Source organism: Grus americana, chromosome 5, assembly GCF_028858705.1.
Source record: "Grus americana isolate bGruAme1 chromosome 5, bGruAme1.mat, whole genome shotgun sequence".
NCBI lineage: Eukaryota > Metazoa > Chordata > Aves > Gruiformes > Gruidae > Grus > Grus americana.
This window is the reverse complement of record NC_072856.1, coordinates 16,728,377-16,747,423: the sequence shown is the minus strand read 5'-3', so window position 1 is coordinate 16,747,423 and position 19,047 is coordinate 16,728,377. Positions and strand designations below refer to the sequence as shown.

Genomic DNA, 19,047 nt, shown 5'->3' with positions numbered 1-19,047 from the left:
GCAGCCCTTCCCGGGGGCATCTGCAGAGACTGGGTGGGGAGGAGGGAGGGAGCGGTTTTGCACCACAGACCTTCCCGCCTCGGAGGGAGGCGGGCGCTCCTCTCCTGCCCGCTCATTACCTGTGCCCCCTGCACACACACCCACTCAGCGGCGACAGAAGGGCTCGGCGGCCGCTCTGTCTGGCAACAGCGCCAAGCTGAGGGGTCCGTGCCTCTAGCGGAGGGGAGGCAGGGCGCTGTGGCGATCTGCGCGTACGTGTCTGCCGGGGGCTGCGGGGGCGGCGCGCCGGCGGAAAGGGACCGCCTGCCCCCGCCGCTCGCCGGCTAGCGAGTGCGGTCTGTGTCAATGGTGTGGGGGGGTACGTGGGGCGGCGGGTCCCCCTCAGCTCTCCCCGGGGTAGGGGAAGTTCCCGAGGCTGAGAGGCGCATCGTAGTCCCAGCACCAACCGCACCACTGAGAAGAGGAAGGGGTTTGAGGGGGTTTTGAGGAGAGGCGCGGGGCAAGTTGTAACGGTTTTAAACGGTCGTAACGGTTTCGGGTGGAGGGGGCGTGCCGGCTGGCGCGCGCGCCCCGCAGCGGACTGAGGCGGGCAGGGCGCTCGGTAGTGGGGAGGGGAGAGGAGGAGTGCGGGTGGCTGCCGGGGGGCCGGTGCAGTGCACTGCAGGGCTGGGGGTTCGGCGAGGGAGAGGCGCGGCGCGCGAGGGCCCGCTGCCCCCCGCCGCGCTTCCCTGCGCTGCAGCGGGCGGCTCTGCCTTTGTGCTCCCTCCGCACCTGAGTGTGAGGCTGGGAGGAACGGCGCAGGTGGGGGCGGGCGCGGTAGGCAGCGGCGGATCCCCGGAGCCAGGGAGGGGAGGTAAGGCTGTGCCGTGCTGCGGCGGCCGCTCCCGGGGCTGCGGGGGGCGGCTGCACGCCGGAGGCTGCGCTTTCGGCTGGCGGCGGGGGCGGCGGGCAGGGCAGGTCCCTTGCTTGGCTTTTCCTGCAGCCGCTTCCCATCTCGTCCTGCTGTACAGAGAGATATGCAACAGCGGCAGCCCAGTCCCCCGGGGAAGGACGGGACTCGGAGGTGGGCAAGCCGCAGCAGCCCGGCCGATGCGCGGAGGGGCTGGGGAGGGGGGAGCAGCCGGCGGTGCGCGCCCGCTCCCGCGGTCTCCACGGAGCTGCCCGTGAACCTGCGAGGAGTGCTGAGGGCAGCCGGCAGCCCGGCTCCTCCGGCGCCGCTTACGCCGCCGAGGCGCCCGCTCCTCTCCCTGCCCTCCGCCAGCCGGTGTCAGGGCCCGGGGCGTGGTGGCGGAGTGCACAAGGTTGGCAATATGAATTTCTCTTTTCCCTCGCCAAAGAACACGCCGAGATACGCGAAGCAGACGGTGGTGTATGCGCTTAGCGGTTCTCGCTTGGGAAGGACCAGGGGATTTAGGAGAGGCTGCTTTCAAACCAGTATACTCGGTAGTTAACTCCTGGTTGCAGTTAAAATTTTAGCAGCAGCAACAGCTTTGCGATGCTTTCCGGGAATATTGCTGCCTTTGAGCTGATGTGACAGGCAGCCCGTGGTACACTGCCACTTTCTACTAGATGGCAGTGCTGAGAGCAGGATAGTTGGCGTTGTAGGTAATAAAGTCTTGGGAAGCTGGAGACCTGTGCAGCTGGATTTTGGGTGGAACAGGAGAGGCTTCACGTGTGCCCTGTGAGCTTATTTACAATTAAGACTTTTTTCAAACTTTACATATGGTTATCTTGTTAGGCAATTATGTTTTAGTGAGACTGTGATTCTTACATTTTACTTGGAAAGGAAAAACAAATTTAGTAGGTTAAGCCTTTGTATTGCAGTGTTATTATAAAGTTTATGAGGTGTGGATCCACCTCCACTGGCTGTCACCGGATTGGCAAAGATTTGCAGCTGTGGATCAGATTCTGTGCTGCGTTCAGGCAATAAATAACTGATTCAAAAGAAATGTGGCTGCATTGCCCTCTTTTTATTTCATTAGTGTTATGTATACTGAGGAAGCAATTTTTTGTTTTAATCACAGTGTTTTGTTAGGCAGTTTGAGATAACTTCTTTGTTGTATAAATTATACACTTATGGGACCAAGTTCAAATCTTAGATAGACCCAGAGCTCACACTGATTTCAGCGGAATTTGTGTGGTACGTGACAGCGTGCTGAATTTTACTGTGTGGAATATCTGAAGTAAAAAATTATATCTCTGCTTACCCTATACTTGTTTTCCAATTTGTTTCTTTGGAGTAGTGGAATGTAGTGCTTTCACCAATGTTTTCATTGATATATTTGAATTAGGGTTATATATCTGAAGCCAAGGATTGTTAAGAGGCTCAATATGCACCCTTTGAGAGAAAATTTAGCCTGTTGACATGAATGTGAATAAAATGGACACCTGAACTCTTTATTTTACATTTTCATGTAATGAGTCCCAGTGTTTTCAGTAGGTGCGTGCAGGAAGGTAAGCACATCGTGTTCACTTGTATAATTCATTTTGTTATAATTGCACAGGCATTATTCTTCGTAGTATTTTGTTGTTGGCTTTGGGGTTTTTTTCACTTCTCATTTAGCATTATCATTGTGGTTTAAGGGCTAAGCGTTAAAATGTTTGTCACTCCACTGCAGAGAGAGTTGCCAACTGGATGTCATGCATGTAAAACTAGAACAAGAGCCTTTAAATAGCAAGACCATCAATTTAGTAACAATTTAGTGCAATAAATGGTAGAATACACAACAAGAATGCAAATTTGAATGATTATAGCATGCATCTTTTGATATTAATATTGATAAGGTACACAGCAGAAAAGCAAATAAACACATTCAGCTTTTAAGTACCAAAACTGTTTTGAAATGGAAGAGCTGTTTTCTGTTACGCAGTTTGTGTTTAAAAAAAAGCGGGGGGGGGGGGGGGGAAGAAAAGTTATTTACAAGCATTTATTTTGGTTTCTGGATCTCAAAATTCCATTATGTAGCAGGATGCTTTCCAGTATCTGCTTTCTCAGTATCTGGAAAGGCAGATGTTGCTGCAGGAGGAGCAATTACACTGATTTGCAGCACAGGAGGAAAAAAAAAATTCTATTCTGACTTTCTGCCTCTGCCTAAAAAGATCAGCTATTTAGCTCTGGTTTGGGCTTGTCAAGAGAAGAGATGAGATAGGGAAGTTAAGTTTGTTTAACAAAGGGAGTGAAGTTAATGTACAAATTAGGAAATTTCTGTTTCTAGAATAAAATGAATATATCTGCCTAACAGACTACGTTAAAGAATTCCACTTGTTTGGCTGTACCTCACAATTGTCCACAAACAAACCCTTGCCAAAAGTCAGGGAGTTTGGTGGTTGTTAGTTGCTTAACCAGATCACTCTGTCCTGTGGGATGTTGAGTCAAAAGGCAGAAGAGGCAGTGGAGATGAGAGCCCTGTAGGCTTTTGTAGAAAAGGCTTTCTGAATTTTAGCTTTTTTTAAAAGTGCATGGCAGAATCCCATCTTCACTAAAATCACTGAGAATTTTGCTATCGCAGTTCTCTTTTGGTTCTCTTCTTATCCTGTGTAGGCCACAGCAAAGTGTGATTGATGGGACCCAAGATTCAACCTATGATAGGGCACGGGTTCTTGGTTTAAGCTGACGCTTTAAAGAGTTTATTTTTAGTCTTCAGATATAAAGTGTTTCTACTTTAGAGGATATTTGAGACTCCCTGCAAACAAAACATGCAAGTGAAAGTTAAGAACTGAAGAGCTGATTTGTACTGAAGTATCTTTAGGAGAATAAGGCCAGAAGAGATGCAGAGTATGTGTGTGCTGTATGTGTGTGTGCTACCACATAGTGAGCAAGCCACAGTATTCAAGAAAGGCAAGGATCTTGAATATCTCTGGAAGGTGACAGGATTTTTTTATCTCACTGTGGAGCTCAGGCATAGTAATTCTTTTTTGGCTCTTTTCAGACTCCTCCCTTAATGGTATGGAACCGACTTGCCCTGTGATTTTGAGCAATGTTTTAAAGAGCTAGTATGGTTATAATTTGCATGGTAGAAGTCAGATTTGAGCTCCTGCATTGTAAGACTCCTGATTTGTGACCAGCTAGAATTACAGTAAGTGGTTCTGTATGTTCTTGGTTTGTGTCTTTTTTTCCTTTTAGCCCTTTCTTGCTTAGTTATCTGCTGCATATAACCTGACTCCTAACCTCTTTGGGGCAGGAGAAGCTTTTCATAACTTGTTTGTGGGGCTCTGTTTGCAGCTCTAAGGGTCTGATGTAGTAGAAGGTAACTGTTTGATCCTGGTTTAAGGTCAAGGGTAGCTGCCCAAAATATTTAGTATTTTTAAGAGGTGGACCTCTAGCATTAAAAAAAAGTTTCTTGTTTTCTTTGTGATTCTGTATCATAACTAGTTTCATTCTGTGTTTTATTACTGTGCTTCTGGGTATAACTGCTAGATAGTGTGACCTTCTGCATTTTTATAGCAATGCTGACCTGTGGACACAACTACATTTGTTAATGGGAACTCTTGTTTTTGACGTAAACTCACCCTTCAGGTATAAGCAACTTGCCTAAGTTACAGGGAGATTGTGATCTCCCTTTATTTCATCAGATAAACACCTTCAGATTAGCCTTGTCAATCACCACAGTATAGTAAAGCCATTTAGACCATCTTTTCTAAAAGAATTGAATATGTGATGCTGACTTCAAATAGCAGTGAGTGCTAGAAAGAGTGACAACTGCAGATCATATCTTTTATGTGCATGAATTTGTTTAGGATGAACCTTATCTTCATAGTCCTGTGTGTGCAAATTTGGTACTTCTGGATGTGCCAGAGGTTCAGGCAGATTTTGAATGTTTCAATGAAAAGTTACTAATAGCTGCAGTGTACAGAGCCTGCTCGCTAGTTTTGCCCACTGTCACACACATAGCTAACATGTCACTATCCAGACTGATGTCTGTGTGCCTATACCACTTCATCAAACTGCATAAGCTATGACACAGCTAGTCTTAATTACACTGCTTTTTTAAATCATTCAAATGTTGTAATTCATATATCACTAGAATTGTTCTACCGCTCGTTTGTCCACAGATCATGTTTCATTAAAAATGCTGATGAGCGCCCAGGACTCTGAAGACAGCAGTTTTGTGCAAGATAAGAATGTTCCTTAAAGAAGCTGATGGAGGATAGAACTCCAGAGTTCCTGGCAGACACTGACAGCATAAGATGGCACCGTAGTCTAGTCTGAAATTGTAAGTGTTAAGGAGGACTAGATGTCCTTAACTTTACAAGAAGTTACTGCACTGAAGAAACTTAATAGTTGGCTAGAGTCTGCTTTCAAGGCCTGTGTAGATGCATTTGTTTCTGTTCAGTTACACCAATGTGACTGTGGAACAACTAGGTTTTCTCTACATGTGAGTGTGAATTGAATCCCTCTACATTAGAGGAAGTAATTTTATTTACCCTGATGAACCTGAGATCTGCACCCATAATTTCTGAACTACTTTGGTTCTAGCACTGCTAGGAAATCTAGGAAATGGATGCTGTAAGCTTTATAGCATGACTGAAACTACTGGTTCCAAAGGAGTCTCCATTTTGAAAGCTGTGTGTTCCAAAGATGTTGGTTTGTTTGCAGAAGGCTTTTTGGAACCTGCAGTTGATAAAGGTCATGAAATCATTGATGTCATAAAGTATGCAAATTTTTTCATATGAATGATGTCCATACCCTTGCAAAGTCTTTTTTGTTACCAAGGCTTTTTGCAGTATAAGGTCCTGTCAGGAGGCTAGGACACTAACACTGCATATTGTGCCAGAAATGCATTACACAGTTGTAACTCCAATATTAAATACAAAAATAACACTCTACTTGGCAGAGATAAGATTGATAACTGCTCCTGGGTGGGGGGGGAAATCAGTACTAGTGGATATTTTAGTGGACAAGTCCAGTGGACTTAGATTTTTTCCATTTCAAAAAGTGGAAGAATCTTATCTGTGGCTTCCATTTCCATTCACCTTCATTACACAGTTCTTGTAAGAAACAGTAAATGCAGAAAGCAATCTTGCGAAATATGTTTCTATTTATAAGTAGACAGTGATCAAATCCTGTCATTCATTCTTATGTGACCTTGAGAGATGCAGGAGATGGATGTATTTCATCGGGAAATGGAAGGCTAATTTACATACAGAAATTTGCTCACATTAGTGTACCAAGCTTATTTTCCACATGTGCACTCCTCTTACAGAAGCAGACTGTGAACATGGAAATGTGTATGCATAAATATTCAGAATGGCTATTCTGGTAGGTCCTCCTGTGTAGACAGACAGATGTAAAGTACTATTGTGGAAGTTGGTGAAATCACCTCTAAACCTAAAGGACAGTAAAACAACAAAAGCAGCCCAATAACACTGCAAGTTGAAGTGTAACAAAAGTATGAAGATCTTCAAAGTACATGTGCTTTGATAAAGATACATATTTTCATCTGTAAACCCAATATGAGAAGTTAAGGTTAAATGTCCTCTTAGATATCCACTCCCTTGTTTGTTTTGTATCTGTATAGTGAACAGAATACTTTCTATTTACAGTTGTAGCTGTTTATTCAGGTAATGATGCATCTTGTATTACTAGTGCAGCAGAGAAGCGACTCTGTGACATTTGTTATTTCTTGAAATGCATGTTTACTGAAACCAGAATTATACCTAGAAATCACAATCTCCCTAGATCCTCTGAGTTCTCTGTGTGTCTGGAGCCATATACCCTTTACTCAACTGCAAGGGGTACAGGTAAAGATAACTTGCATTATGTGTCACGGCGAATTAGGTGTTGAATATTGGTGTGAGAATAGTACTGATCTCTAAACTGAAGTCAGTAAAGTATAAAATTGTTTGAAATAAATGGCAAAGGAGCAGACATGGGACAGTGGGGACTGTTGATGCATGCAAAGCAACAAACAAGAAGCTTGAAGGGAATTGTCCTTTCAAAAAAAAAAGTAAATTATTTGTAGGAAATTTGTTAAAAATCGGTAAGTATTTTAGATTTTCTTTGTAATATACAAGTTGTAAGTTATGTTTTTCGTGTCAAGCTCCTGCGTATTTGCACTGTGGGACCATATCAGCCTATGAAATCATTGCAAATGAGTCAAAAGAAGTATTACAACAAATTCAGTGTTGGCCTGTGACTTAAAACATATTCAAAAATTGTGACTGAACTTAATTTAAAATTGAAAATCTTTTAGAAAACAATGTTTTTATTGAGATATAATTTAGAATGTTTTGATTACCTTCAGTTATTTCATCTATACTTCCTTTCAGGTCTTTTTTTCCCCATAACCTACCTATATTGTTTCTGACATTCTTAGACACAGAAACTTGAAACTTTCACATCCTTAAAGACTTTATCAAAGCTTTCAGGACCATTTGTATTTACTAAAACTAAGTTTGTGCATACGTTATTTCATTATTGAAACTACAGCATACTACTTATCATTTAATGTATAGTTTATTTGTCTGCTGATTTCACCTCTTAGCAGAGGCAGCTTAGATGAGTTTAGATTATTAATTCATTTGAATTAATGTATACCTCACTTCCAAAATGAAGTTGTATCTCTTTTTTTTTTCCCCCTAATTCCACACCCCAGAAAGTAGCAATCCTTGTGGTTTCTACCCCGAGACACAAACATTTCCTTTTTCCCTGCAGATAGTTGCTGTTCCCCTTCTGTGGGAGAACACATTCCATTTCTAACACCAGCGATATCATGAGCCTCTAATGGTATCTTAGAGTTTGTTAGGAAATAAAAATGCTGGCATTTTGTAAAGATGCAGTGAGCTTTTTCAGGTATCACTGAATAACCAAAACTACTGAAAAAAGCTCAGAATTTTGCATGGTGAGACTATTTGTTCTGAACTGCGTCTCTCAGGTGCTATAAATAATAACTATTTTCATAATAGATGACTTACAGTCTGTAAAAGCAGGTCATTCCAATTACTAGCTTCTTTCCCCTCCTGCTGCTTCAATGGCAAGGGATTTTTAGCAACCAACAGCATTGCAGACTCTTTTAGGTGGAGGTGAATACTTTATGGATGTGAGATAAGGGGAGGGCTCCACTGGAGTATAACAAGCTTTGGATCCTCTTGGAAGGCAGGATTAAAAAAGCTGAAGTGGGCTAAACCAACAGTAACTAGTGGGGTTTGTTTTGTTTTGTTTTTTGGCAGGCAGGTGCTAATTTCATTCTTAAAGAAGGGTTGGTTTTTGTTGCCCCATTCCTGCCTCCCATCAGCTTGCCGGGACCACAGCTTTACTTCACATGTGTAGAATGATGATTGTAAGTGAATGGTAAAGGGATGGGGAGAGGAGGAGTTGAGAAGTTCCTTCTTTGGTTGAGAAAAGTAAGGAGGAGCAGAACAGTCCATTGAACTTGCTCACTGATCCCAGCTGGTCTTCAAAAATTGAGTCATCACAAGCAGACAATGGGTTGTAGGTTGGCAGTTGTCACGTGCAGCCGTGGTGACAGCACGCAAACACCAGAAGCTTTTCCACACAGCCACTCTAGAGACCTATTCTTACAATTCCACTATTGAGTAGCTACCTACTCAAAAGGCAGGCAGCTGGATCTCCTTGGATGTGTTCCATGTGTTTCTCAATCAGTAATGAAATTTTGCATCTCATAGTGGTGTCTTGGACTTGACCGAAATTTGGGCTACTTAAAATACAGGTATATACTCCCATAAAATAATAAGGAAGGCAGACTACTGCAGGCCTGCTAATGGCAGTGAGAGTCCTTATATGCTTGAGGTTTCATTTTTCTCCACTCTTGCAAGATTTAGGTCATACTGCTTAGGTCAGAACACTTAGAAACAAGCTAGGCATCTTGATTCAGCCTCTCTAAGAGAGTACTTGCTTTGCCAGAATTGTTATTTGAAGCATTCCCTTGGGTGTATGATATCACTTTTGAATTTACTGTCAGTTCACCGAATTACACTTGCCTGTTTGTTTGGATTTTTTCTTGTTGGTTTTTTAATACAGGTAAATAAAATATGCTTAATCTTTTTTTCTAGCATCATCCAGAGATTCTGAGAAAGGGAATCCATTTTATTCATCAGGCAGTACATTTTTTCTGATGGTTCTGTGGAGCCTGTTTAGGAACAGAGACTTGCTGCTTCCTTCCTGTACCTTGACTTGTTGAGTATGGCTAGATTTGTTTATTTTCTGTTCCAGAACATCTTCCATTTGGTACTCCAACAGCATCTGTTCCCTCATTTTCAGTCTCAGTGCGTATTACCAGCCTGGGGCTTGGCTGTAGCTGTCTCCTTTAGGAGCAGAGCCTCCCTTGCCAGTACAGATCCCTGCCACCATACCATTACACTGACCACAGCATTTGCTCCTTAAGTTTGAGAATAGCAAGGCAGAGAGGTGGAATAATTTAACTAATTGGCTTGTTTCAGTCCTCTTCTAAACATGGAAATCAGAGCCTGCAAACATTCGTAAGATGAAACATTGGCACAGACGTGATCATTTCTGTGAAACTGCAGATGTGACTACTTTGTTATGAAACTGCTGGGAGCTTCTTGAATTATTGTAACAAATCCTGTGACTAAAAAGCATGTAATGGCTATTTTATTCTGCTCGTGATTACTTCTGCACTTCAGAGCCTGTTTAGAATGGCCCCAAAATTAAAATAGTTAACATTTTCTTTTAAATTAGAGAGGGACTTCTCACATACTTACAGGTTGCCTAACTTGCACTTACATACATAAGGAGTTGAGTGCCCAAATGCTGTGTGCATTTTAGCCCGTTATTTATTGTCTTAAACCATGTTTTCAGATCCTTACGTGCTCTGTTCTTTGTGGTAAATTACTGCAAGCATGTGTAACATTCTCCATGCTATGTAAGTTTTATAACATCCCTAGTTTCTCAATTACGTATTTTTTCCCTGAAGTAGGCATTGCCATTTGCTCTTAACTTTTACCTCTTTTGAGCTTTAAGCATCATGTACAATAGTGTATGTCCTGAATTTTTTAGGAAAAAAACATTGTCCCTTTGAATTTCATGTGCAGTCTCTGGCACCCTAACTCCTCAAACTCCTGATTGGAAACACTGTAGATCTTGCTTCTGAATATAGTTTTGGCCATTTGCCGCAGTTCTGCATGTTGCCAGTGGGCAGCAGATCACAAATGGAGACTCAGTGCTCTAAAGTTTTGTAGTGACGCTAGATAATGAGAGAACCATCAATTTAGCAACAGTATGTTTTATCTGCAGTGTATTCTGTGCAGCTCAGTACATCAGTTTTCAGTCTGTTATCCTTGAGTGGATTAGATTATGTTGTATTAGTTTGCATTAGATTAAATTGAGAACTGTTGCTTTGTGTTAGTCCTGGGCATGACTTTAATGTTACATAAAGGGTTTTTTAACCCAAAAAAGTGTGTCGGTGGTAAGACACTGATTCAGGCATGGTGCTAGTTCCTGTGTTTGGACAGAGGATACCATTGCCTGGATACCCAGGATTTAGAAAAAGATTCTCTTCTGCTTGGCAAGCTTGCTTAAAAGTCAGGTCCTGCTAACACTATCTCTGGCTTTACTGTGGTCTGTCACAGGCTACTGGCATTTATCTGGTGGCATGGGATTTGTAAAGCTCTGCCTGTGAGATTGCTCCCTGATCACACTGGGAAGAGAAGGCAGTCCAAAGCTGGAATAGTGTCTGCTGTCATTTGGGAATTTACTTTATTAAAGCATCCCATTTACTACCTCGGTTGTTGATACTGAACAGAAGTAGAAATTGAGAGCAGATCTCTAAGCTGATTTATTGTCCTTGAAACTGGATGTTTATTCCAGTTTGGTATATAGAGTTTCCTATCTGTGTCTACAAGCTTTTCTTCATTTTTTCAGCGATGCCAAGCTCTGCTGCTCTGTGTATGGCTTTCATCCCTTCCATCTGTGTCTGTCACCTCTCCAGCCTAAGTGTCCTCTCCTCTAGCTATGTATTTGTCTCCTTTTCACAAAGAGCCGAGTAACCTTCTGCCACAAAGACTTCAAACCAAGGAAGTGCAAACTGCCCTCTTTGTCCACTACATCCTCTCAGATTAGCAGCTTCTGCTTGATACTGTCAAAGTATGAAAGAAGCAGCTTTTCCCCGAAAGCTATAGAATCACCTACACTCATAATGTCTGAAGCCGCAGATTGCAGCAGGTTGCCCGTAAATCCAGCAACAGCTTAGCTGGAAGAAGTCTCTGTTTAGCATAAAATTAGTGGCAACTGAGTGCTTCCGCAGAAACAAGTAGCTGAAGTAAAAAAATATGAGCAATAATGAGAAGAACGTTCCAAACCTCTGGAGAGCTAATTACCTGTGTCAGCTAAAGTAAATCAAAGGGATTCAATATGTGATGACCTGAAGATGAGCAAACCCCAGATAATTAAAGATGATGTATAAGTAGCTAAAACCAGGGAGATTATATAAAACTCACTGCATACAGCTGCTTTAAATATTTTTGTAATTTTTTTCTCTAATATTTGTCAGTGTTGCTTTAACACAGTAGCTGATGTGCCATCTAACATGAATTTTTTGGGGGAAATTATTCTATATTTATGGCTTTTGAATTGAGGAAATACGATGAGGTAGGTTAGGATATGATACTGCAGTTCTGTGATTTCTTTAGTCCTTTTGTTACAATGTGTTGTGTGTTTGTCCTTAAGCAAAGTGTGTTCAGTGCATTTGGAAGGGATAAGGGTTTTCAGAGTTAATGACAATTTTTTGCACATTGATAACAGTCTTCTGGAGCCTTTAATACTAGCAACAGCAGTGGTAACTTGCAGATCTTTCTTAGATTTGGACAAAAAGCTTTTTGAGGAGTGTTTGTGGTTAACTTTGCTTTCATGACATTCAGTATCCCTGGGATCAAGTTTATTGCAGGCTATTAGCCTAGAATGTTATTAGCTGATAACGAACTGGCTGTTGAGATCTCCCTGTCAGTTATAAGAGGAAACACACACATGCATGATGCCTTGTTTGTGAGGGACTTTGTCATGGACTGAAATGAGCTGATGACCACCACTACAGGATGCATAAAAGAATCATTTGCTTCTAGATTTTGTTCCCCTTTTGCAACTGATTGCTATGGACATCATGGTCTCTGATTCTGAGAGCACAGCGGGTATTTGGAAATACCATCTTGAAACCAGTATTGGTCCTGGAAAATGTCACATTGATCCATCCAGTTGTTTCTAGGCCATTTCCTGAAATACTGAGCTTAAGCATTGCATCTACCTGCTTGTGATTGCCAACTTTCTTCTTTGGTTGCTGCATGATTTTTGGAGCTGATGCTTCATAAGTTACCAGAGCGAGAGATAAGCAGAAATCTAAAATTGTGAGAAGATGTCAGGCTAGATAAAGCCTTGCTTGCAAGTCATAGTGATTTGCATGATATTGGTCCTTTGTTCTAGAGAAGCATTTTTTTTCATGTTGTTCAAGAACTGGTCTCAGACCTTAGACCAGTGTAAATTTAAAAGCTGCTCTGTTAATCTCTTACTGCATCATTTTGGAGCTGTTTATTGATGGTAATTCTGAATGGTTGACCTATTTTGTTTGAAGATTTCTAAACCTTTTTCTGGCTGACTATTTCTCAGTGACACTGATCAATGTGGGGAGTGTTTTTGGGGAAGCAAAGGGATTGGAAGGCAAAACAAGCTGTTTCTCTTGTGTGTGCAGTGATGCCATGAAAAACAAGGGCTGGAAAGAGTGAGAGAGTGATTGTTCTTATCCCCCCCTGCACCCACTAGGCATTCACATTTGAGGAATATGATGCAGAAGCAGAGCCCCCCCCTCTCTTTGCGTGAGATAGTCCCTTAAAGAAGGGGCCTTACATAAATGACTTCGCTGACCTGTGTTTCTGTGTATATGCCATATCATGTCTGTGGGTGTGTTGTTAACTGCCACACAGAAAAGCGAGAAATGAAGTCAGTGCTAGAGCTGGAGAAACTAAGCACTCCCTTTAGTTGCATGCAGGTCGTTAGTTTTAAGCAAGGTTTAAGATCTTCACAAAACTTGGACTAAGATAACTTCAGAAGTTACCCCAAAATGTAGCTTAATTCCTCTTTGTGAGGAACTTGACAACAAAAATCCCCCAAATGGTGGAGGGAACAAGATCAGACTACATGATGATGGCTTGCAGGTGGTGAAATTTCAAGGCCTGTCCACACAAGCATAGGTATTTTTTTCTGTCTGAAAGGATCCTGACACTGCTGGGTGGCAAAAGCTGCTATTCTGTTTTGACTTGAAGTGGTGTCTAGGGAGAGGAAAACAGTATTGGCAGCAGCTTCATTTGCTTTGAGCCTTATGTCTGTATGCTCCCTAGAGCACTCATTAATTTTTAAGGCTGTGGCAGCAATAGGTTAAATGGATACAGTAGTGATACACTGATGGTTTGAGGTGCTGCATTCATCCTTTTGGGATAACACGTTCTACTTCCTTCAGTAACGTGTGACACTCCAAGATCCATGGGGCAATTTAACCTAAGAAGGGGGCAGTTTAACCTGAGAAGGCAGCTATTTAGCAAACAGCCAGTTGGTACAATAGTACAAACAAGAAAACTGTTCTCTTTCTAGGGCATTGTTTGCTCTCTGATCGAATCCTTCTTAAGATTGACTTACCATGCAAATAAACTTAGCCTGTTTGTAGAAAGGGAGGAATTATGCAAGAAGGTCGGGCTCACCATGGTTTATGCTGAGGAGGCAACAGTGTGTGAAAGGCAAGGTTCTGAGTTACAGTATGATTTCTAATCAGTAGTTGCTAGTCAGGATTAATGTCGTGATTGTTGACTTAGAGTCTTAATGTTGTGAATGGATAAGCTTTTCAAACCTGGGTTCATTAAGTGTGTTTGTGTTTCATGTACATGTATGTATGGCCCTTTTGTAGCTTGTAGCCTCCAAATGCTTAATAGTTAAGTAAAATTTAGACAATACTGTCCAAATGTGGAAAGTCATAGGGTGGGAAGCTCCTGAGTCCTGACCTAGGACCTGAGTTATACCAGACTGCCACTGCCTTTTGAGCTACAGTGCTGGACTCTAGAAGAAACATACTGGTTTTTCCATGGGTAGCTGCTTTGAAGGGGTAGTGATCAATGCTGAGCTGGCAGCACCCAGGCAGGGGAGGCTGTGGCATGGCCCTGGGGCCCCGATACCGTTTTGCTCTCACCTGGACACATAGCCACAGTGCATGGGCAGGATACAAGGGGCTGGGGTTCACAAGTGGGACAGAGCTGGCTGCAGCCAAGGCGTGAGGCACTGCAAAGGCTGTTCTTGAGCACATGTGCACTTCTGTGAAGGTAACAAATGTTGAAGGATACAAAGCGAGGTATCGCAGGACATTTAGGGGCACCAGTGCCTGGGTCTCAGGGCAATGAAGGATGGAAGTAGTCAGCAGATGGACCTCCATTTGGTACTGAAACCACTTACTGGCTTTACTTTGACCTTACCATCCTTACTTTTTAACCTGGTCTTTAGTACTGAGACCACTTAGTGCAGGTTTGGATGGTCATGAAGTGCCTCTGTCTACTCTGTCCGCTCTCTTGATACTGTCTAATTCTGCTTCCTCTCCTCACTACTGCAATCCATTTCCAAGAATTAGAAGTCAGAGGCATGCGCTCTGCTCCAGCTGATGGGGTTGAAAGCTGTAGGAGCTCCAAATTTTATAGGATGTATTTTCTAATCAAAGAAACAATGCCAAGATACTGTGAAATACACCACATATAAATGTCAAGGGGAGAGTAATGCTCCATCTAATGCAAAGTATATTCTGTGTGTAAAGCTCTTTTTTATATATATATATTTTGTATATTTCATCATGTTTGGAAGTTTATAGTGCTTATCTTCCTGACCTTGGACTGTAGACACCATCAGCCCTGTGGTGGAGTAGGATCAAACTCTCAGAGCAAGTACAGATGGACTGTGTTCCAGACCCCAGAAACAGCTACATGCTTTAATTCCTATGCATATAAATGAGTACTTAAACACTGGTAATCCCTCATTCTTTGGGGGTATGCTAACCACCCATATGTCCTACTGAGATTAGAGTCAAGGGCATTTACCACCTCCAGGATTCAGCCTCAAATGCCTGCCAAGATGTTCTCTGCTTTTGGAACTTGAAATGGTTCTAAGCTTCCCCGCCCTGCCTTTTTCTACTTAAAACATGAAATCCAATCTACCCTGATACTTTCCCCCCACATTCTCCCAGAGTTTCTTCCTGGACTGGAACCTTGTATATCATGTTTCAGCATTGTTTTGCTAACATATAATTAGGGATTTATAATGTAAATGCTGACACAACCTTAACTAGCCTATTGCAAATGTGACACTACTAATTAAGGACTCTCTAGGGTGTGGTATGCTCATTGGTGGATTAGCTTCCTGGAAATTTAATAGCAGTTTGCAAATTGGCATCCAATTTTGGTTTTAGTCTATCTCTTGCTACTGTACAAAGCAATTTTGATTCTGATAATGTGAGAGATTGTTTTACTTTATTTTTTTACTTTTCATCTCTGTTAAAAAACTGTTTCACCCTTCTGCTGTACTTCAGACAGGAGAATGAGTCAGCTGGGGAGAACCTGGAGAAACGGTACAGATTGCTTTGTGTCCAGTTAGTCTTCTAGAAATGAAGTAGGATGTTCATACCCGCCTGTCAGTAACCAGTTGAATTCCTCTCTCACCTGTTGGTGAAGCTCAGCTGAGTTCAGAAGAGGCACCTGAGGTTTATGTGTAATTCTAGCTTTATTTCTGCCCAGTAGTTTTATGGAGGTTGAGATAAGCATGGAGGCTAGATTATTTTGCTTCATCTCAGAAGAACATTGAATTGTCTTTATTTGTGGGATGCTACAATACTCTGTACTACTTACAGGTTATCCATGTAACATCACTGTGCAATACCTTTCTAAACGTCATGTATAGACATATTCATTCTGGAATAACTGTTCTTAAAATACTCATCCTACTATACTGTGATAACTTGTATCTGTACACAAGTTCATAAAATTTTAATAGTTTTAGGGAGGTCTAATTATAAGAACCAAACTGGCGTATGTAGAAGAAATTCTTTTGTGTAGAATTGCTTAGCTAAAATGTCATCTTTTATAAAGATTGGCATTTATTTAGATTAGATTACTTTTTAAAGTGTACCACCCTAAAAATTACCATTTTGTTTTTAAGTTGTTGGTTGCCAAATACTTTTCACTCTAAAATGACTGTCCCTTTTCAAGCAATTTTATAGATTCAAAATATGCCCCCCCATCTAGCATTAACTATAAAAATAGCTTAATTTTTTTGAAATTTTGTAATACTGCTGAAGACAAAAGCTCACTTAGTGATTACATATATTCTTCTGTGTATTCTACTGTGGGTTGACTGACTTGTGAATGTACTTGATTTACACTGTTTGAACTCTACAAATGCTGGGAACCATGAAAAATTTGGCTACCTTTATTAGTGCCATATGTTTTGCTACTATGATGCTTGCTCATAAGCTGATCAGGCTGTTTTGATGGAGAGTCAGTGCTGAGAGATCATGAATCCACATTAATATTTAATGGCAAAACAGTCTTCAGAGCAATAGTGCACAGGAGAGCAGAAAAAAAAATCCAAAATGAAATGGAGCTCTGCAACATCCTTATGAATGCATGAAGACCGTGTTCTGAGCTTGCTGGATCATCTTGAGTACCCCTATCAACCCCACTTATGGCATGAAACAAAGGAATAGCAAGCACATTCTGGGCTCCTTCAGATTACCAGTTCTTGCAAAGGATAAAACTAGGTGAGGCAGTTAGGGTCTACAGCGCGAACATAATTGTCAGCAGAATGGGGGTAGGAATGTGTCCAATTGTCAAAGTTAGGCTGGTATGGGGAGATTTATAGTTTGCTGAAACAAATTCCCATGCTAATGAGTTTGATGCAAGCTCTTAATGTGAACTTAAACCATCTAGCAAAAGTGGCTCTAAGTATCTCTCCATAATGTTTCCACAAACCATTTGACAAGCTCTCTGGACATATGTTGAATTCAGAATTACAGCACTTGCATTTGTATGTGGCCTGTGATCTGTTTCTGCTCTGTTACTTAAGACCTGTACTCTGGCTCACCCAGAAGCATACAAACACTTCCTTACCTGAATCAACTTAGAATTTCATGAGCAATACCGCACTACTTGGATTGAGATTCACATGGGTGGAAAGGAACATTATATCATTTTAATCCAGCTGTTAGCTTAAGGGGTAAATGAAGGGGGAAGTCATGGCTGTGCAGAGACGGGGATGTAGAGCTGAGTTGGTAGAAGAGCGATGGGCTGCATGGCAGGACAATAACTCCTTTTTCATATCAAATTTCTTTGACGCAGCTACAGTGTGTATCACATGGGGCAGTGCTAATGGCTGGAAGGTGTTTACCCCCTCTTTACTCTCTTAGATGACCTTGAAAGACTTAATGTGGTTTTTTGTAGGGTTGTGAGACTGATCTCAAAACTGTGCGCTCTGTGGGTGTGGTACCCTTAAGAATATTCTTATTCTTACTCATAAGAGTCCTAGGCAGAAGAAGAATGTAGTAATTTTGATGCTTGCTGTTGTGCTTCATGAAATCCAGTGAGAGGGAATTATTCTTACTGCCTGAAGACTGAGAGCTGAGGAGGATACTGTGACCACTTGTAGTGGCTGGCTCTGTAGCAGGGGTTTTGTCTGTTATGTGGGAGGCTTAGGTTTCATCAGAGCGGAGAATTTAATTTCCCCATTTCACTGAGGTTCGATTTTTACAGAAATGTAACTTGGTGTACCTTGCAGAATCTGCAGGAGAGCGGAGCTGATTTGTGTTGAGACAGCTCTCCCACACGGCTGTGAAAACAAGTGCACAAATTCAGAGTAGCTGGGTGTAAATCTGAAGTAACTGTCATGGAGATTGATGTTCTCTCTAGGAGTTAATCTAGATTTACATCAGGGTAACTGTGACCAGAATCTCTCAGGATTCATCTTTGCTAGACTTAGGTAGCTCACTAAATTAATTGCTAATTAACTTGAGATGGTTGATTATTGTGGATGCTTCCCACATATTTCTTCTGTCTTACCATCATAGAATTAAAGACAGAACTCCACTAGATCAGACTAGATCTTACCTGTTCTAAATTCCTGCTTGTCAAAAGCTGTTCCCTTCAGCTAGATAGTAACACACTGAGCACAGTCAGCAGACATTATACCAAAGCACTGCAGCCCTCAGGAATTCAAATTTCTGTGCATCTGGGGCAAAACAGCAGAGACATGGCAGCCTGTACTGCCTAAGGCACTTAAAATAAGGAAGGGGTTAGAAGAGGTCCTACAAGGCAGTCCCAGGCTGACCTTGCCAGTTTCTGCAGTGGAGTGGGGCAGTGTGAGCTTTCTCCTTGATGTAAATACAATAGGCAGTGTTAAGTGGGTTCACCACCAAGATAGCTAAGAAACAGCGTGAGCTACCTCCCTTCAAAGCACTTCTTCCCTTGTGTGTCAGAAAGCAATTGAAATGGTGTTTTGTTAATTCTATACAAAGCAGATTGTAACATGAAGTATCTCATGGTGAAATACCAATTTGCAGCATCCAGGGCCATCGGGAGGGGAAATGATTTGGCAGACTCATTCCTTCAAGGTCTGCCAACATTGAGGCACCTGGAAATTCTGCCTCCCTCCCTTCTTCTTTGGATTTCATCCTCAACACTACACTAAAAGGGCACACCTTTCTTGTATGTGTTTTGTATGGTTTAAATGAAATTGGGATGCCAGAAGGATGGGATCCGTGTAATCCTGCTGTAGTCTGGGCAAGGAGGTCTTATGACAGCCTTATTTGAAAACTAAATTCAGGTTCTGCACCAGCTTCCTCCAGAATGGAGGCAGAGAAGGCCAGTTAAAGCAAGTCAGTGGAGAACCTCTAATGCCCTAGAAGGTAGTAAAAGGATCTGTGTCAGGGTTGAAAGCAAAACTAAATCAGGCTTCTATTCAATAAAAGGTCCTTATTCTTAAAATAAACATTTTTTTTTAGGTCTCACCAAAAAAATATGTCTAAGCAGGATGATTCTAAAATGTCACCCGTGTCTTTACAGATG

At 42.0% G+C, this 19,047-nt stretch overlaps 1 protein-coding gene across 17 annotated transcripts in view; it reads left to right on the top strand.

Annotated features, from left to right (window-relative positions):
• Positions 1 to 234: 234 nt before the first annotated feature.
• PTPN5 (protein tyrosine phosphatase non-receptor type 5) overlaps positions 235 to 19,047 on the top strand; it is a 91,056-nt gene continuing 72,243 nt past the window's right edge. For 5 of the 17 annotated variants that reach the window (XM_054828817.1, XM_054828818.1, XM_054828805.1 and 2 more), the window contains exons 1-2: positions 643 to 853; positions 5,053 to 5,213. The gene's annotated coding sequence lies outside the window, so the exon portion shown is untranslated. Of the gene's footprint in view, positions 252 to 603; positions 854 to 941; positions 1,064 to 3,929; positions 4,077 to 5,052; positions 5,214 to 19,047 lie in introns of those variants that run through there. The other 12 variants (XM_054828820.1, XM_054828816.1, XM_054828810.1 and 9 more) reach the window with 9 other exon arrangements.